Source organism: Panthera uncia (assembly GCF_023721935.1).
Source record: "Panthera uncia isolate 11264 chromosome B3 unlocalized genomic scaffold, Puncia_PCG_1.0 HiC_scaffold_1, whole genome shotgun sequence".
NCBI lineage: Eukaryota > Metazoa > Chordata > Mammalia > Carnivora > Felidae > Panthera > Panthera uncia.
The window spans coordinates 104,322,874-104,326,929 of NW_026057582.1; positions in this window are offsets into that span (position 1 = coordinate 104,322,874).

Genomic DNA, 4,056 nt, shown 5'->3' on the forward strand with positions numbered 1-4,056 from the left:
CCCTGCAGCATGGGTCTGCCCCCACCTCTGCTCCCTCCTACTCCCCGGGTGACTCTGCTGCTCCAGCTTGCCCCTGCCTTCTGAGAACCCTCTGGAAGTCACAGCTGAGCTCAGCCCCGTGAAGTTGGGACGCTCAGTGTTTCCACTGGGGCTGGGAGAAGCTGCTGGGGTGGTTCTTCCATCAGCATTAAAAGCCTCTTTCTTCTAATGCCCCCGACCCTTTACCACTCTGCCATGTTGGAACAGTCCCTAGCCCTCTGGACAGCCTCCTTATTCACACAGGAGGAGTGAAAGTAACACCCTCAGAGGGTGGTTAGGAAGATTTAATGAGAGAGAGAGAGGTTGGGGCCTCCCCCCCCCCCTTTTCTTCTGGGCGCTGCCTCCCTTGTGGGGTGGAAAGAGGAAAGTTCTGGTTACCAAACCCTGGGACCTTGGGCAAATTACTTCAGCATCCTGAGCCTCAGTTTTCACACTGGGGAAATGGGGATGCTAGTACCCACCTCTGAGCTGAGGGAGAAACTCAGTACTCTGTATAAAGTACCTGGCTCAGTGCCTGGCACATTAGAGAACCTGGCAGTCTCTCCCGGCTCATTGGTGTGCTCTGTGGTATGAGGGAGGAGGGTCCCCAGCAAGTCAGATCTCTGCTGGGGATCTCTGCACTGGTGTCTCACCTTTTAGGGGGTCATTGGCCCTTATGAAAATGCAAACATTTCTGGACCAAACGCTGTCAGCCAGGGGGTCTCAATCTGGAGATCCTTAGAACTCAGGGTGGGGAAAAAAGGGACATTTTTATTTTTACAAACTTCTATTTAAAGGTTTAGTATTAGTTGCAATGATGAGCGAATGCAAGAGTGGAAGTGGCATGGTCTTTTGAAGCCAAGGCTGGGAAGTCACACGATACCACTTCGACCATATTTTATTGCTTGAAGCTCCTTGCAGGGCCAGCCTGGATTCAGGGGATAGAGAATATTGGATTCTCCCCCTTAATGAGAAGAGTACACAATCCCATTGCTTTGGGTGTTTCCAGAGGTGTGAGGAATAGTTGTGTCCATCTTTGTAAGCAGTCCCACCGACTACTTTTCTATTCCTTGTTCGAGGACCTCCCTGGAGGTATTTATCTCACCTGTAGAGGAACCTTCAGCCAGGCCATGACTGCACCACACTCTGGCCCTGGAGTTTTCTTTTCCCCCGCTATTTACCTGGCTCTACTTTGCCAGGCACTGGTGATATCTAGAGTTTTACCAAACTATAGGTTGTATTAACATTTCAGCAGTTTTTCTGTTAATGTCCTACAAAGTATTTAATCATCTTGTCTCCTTACTCTCCTCCAATTTTATGACAATTTCTCAGTCTTTCCTTGTTTTTCACGACCTTGACACTTTTGAATAGCGCTGGTCAGGTATTGTGCACAATGTCCTTTAATTTGGGTTTGTCTGATGTTTTTCTCATGATTAGAATGGGGTCATGGAATTTGGAGTAGAAAACCACAGAGGTTAAGTGTCCTTCATTGCCTCCTGTCAGGAGAAATATGATACTGTCCAGTGACAAAACAAAAATAATTTATTTAAATAACTCTCTGCCATTGAGCCACCCAGGCACTCCTGAGTGTCCAATGCAAGGCCTTGGTAGTGTGGGACTCGAACTCCCAACCTAAAGATCAACTGAGCCAGCCAGGTGCCCCCAAAAGGCAGCTTTGTAGCAAGTTTGATGTCCTTTATTCAAAAGAAAACAGTCCCTGGGTTGGGGGAGTACAGCCCTTCACAACAATTGAACACTCTTCTGGAGAGATTTTGGGTAAGAGCGAATTTTATAGAGCCCCCAAAGCAGCAACACAGAAACGGCAGGATTGGCTGCTAGGGGGATTTCTTTGTAAGGCTAGTGGGTCCTGTTTTCTAGGGTCAGGGGAGCTAGTACAGCTCAGTGTATGTTAGATTGTCATTGTTCTACGTTAGGTTTCCTGTAAGTGCAGGCTGAGGTAGATTTAGATTTGTGACCTGGGCCAGGTCACTGGGGCAGCCTTCATTTTGTAGGTCTCAATACAAGAATTAACTTTATCAGTACCAACATGGCCTGTCACTGGTGATGTTACCTTGATACAGTTCTGATACCAACTCCAATGTGTGTGCTTTTTTCCACATCACCAAGCAATTAAGTCAATTCTCCATGGACACTGACTGGGTTTCCCACAAATTTAACTCAATTCCAATACTATCTGCCTAAAGATAGTGTCAGATTCCACTGGTTAAGGGTTTAGACCTCCAAGACCACCCCCATTTCAGAAGCCAATCCCAAGTCCAGGCTGTTACCTGGGCTTCTGACCGATTAGGTATAAATCAGAGGTTCCTACCACCCCCTCCTTAGTTTTGATTAATTTGCTAGAGCAGCTCACAGAACTCAGGAAACTAGTTTACTCACTAGATCATAAATATATTACAAAGGATATTAAAGGATACAAATCAATAGCCAGATGAAGAGATACATAGCGTAAGGTCCTGAACAAAGGAATTTCTGTCCTTGTGGAGCATGGGACCCAGCACGTGGATGCGTTCTTGAGTTCACCAACCTGGAAGTTCTCCAAACCCGGTCCTTTCCCGTTTTTATGGCGGCTTCGTTTCATAGACAGGATAGATTAAATTCTTGACCATTGGTGATTGACTCAACCTCCAGCCTCTCTCCCCTCCCTGGAGGTCAGGGGGTGGGGCTGAAAGTTCCAACCCTCTGGTCTAGTTGGTTCCCCAGGCAACCAGTCCCCCATCCCCCTCCCCCCACCACGTCTTCAGTTACCTTGGGGCTTCCCTTGTCACCAAATTAACGTTAACAATAGACGTCTTAACCGCTCTGTACACTTGGAAAATTCCAAAGGTTTTAGGACCTATGTGCCAGAAACAGGACCAAGCCCAAATATATATTTCTTATTATAAACCATAATTTCAGGCTTGATCACGTGGTTAAGTGGTGTCGCCCAGGTTTCTCCATTGGAGTGTTAGCATTTTTCCCTTCCCAAACTCTATTGTCAGAAATGCTTTGTGGTTTTAATTTACATTTCAATAATGACTAATGATGTTAGATATCTTTTCATATGCTTCTTTGCCACCTATATATCTTCTTTGTGTCCAAATGACTTTTTAATTGGGTTAATATCTCATCGATGAGTTTTTAGAGTTCTTTATAAATTTTGGAAGTGTTTCAAGATAAATTTTAGACATCACTATACTTCCCTCTAAATACTCTGTATGCATAACATTCACTAGAATTCAATTTCTTTGCTTAAAATGAAATATACAAGTCTTAAGTTTATATTCACTGGGATTTGACAAATTTTACTTCAGCGTAATCCAAATTACTGTCAAGATGTACAACATCATTCTGTTGATTTTTATGATCTATCGATGGTTGCAATCCATTTGAAAAACAGTGCTCTAAACAATCTAGCTATAATGCAATGCCTTGGTAGAAGCTCTGGGCTATAAACAGGATTTGCAAACCTCCCTCACTAAAATATTGCTTCTGGAGCCAAGAGACCATCTTTCTGCCGACCCCTTTTCCCACCCTGGCCACTTCTGTCTGTTAAAGAACAAAATTCAAGTGAGTAAATTTAAAGATCTAATTGGCTTTATTCAATGATTCATGAATTGGGCAGCATCCCATCTAGCAAATAGAAAGGAGCTCCAGGGAACTGTATAAAATGAAAGACTTTTATAGGCAAAAGGAAGTGGGGCAAAGAAGTTATTACAGCAAAGACTGGATTGTTTTAGGCAAGATCACCTTCCTTCAGGGGACAGTGGGGGTGGTCTATCAGGTGGTTGTTTGTTTTTTTTAAGTTTATTTATTTGGAGAATGGGGGAGTGACAAAGAGAGAGGGAGAGAGAGAGAGAGAGAGAGAGAGAGAGAGAGAGAGAAAATCCCAGGCAGGCTCTGCACTGTCAGTGCAGAGCCCAGTGCAGGGCTCCAACTCATGAACCATTAGACCCTTAACCAACTAAGCCACTCAGGTGCCCCTGTCAGGTGGATTTCCTCCCTATTATTGACCAGGAAGATCCAGACTGACTGGCTAAG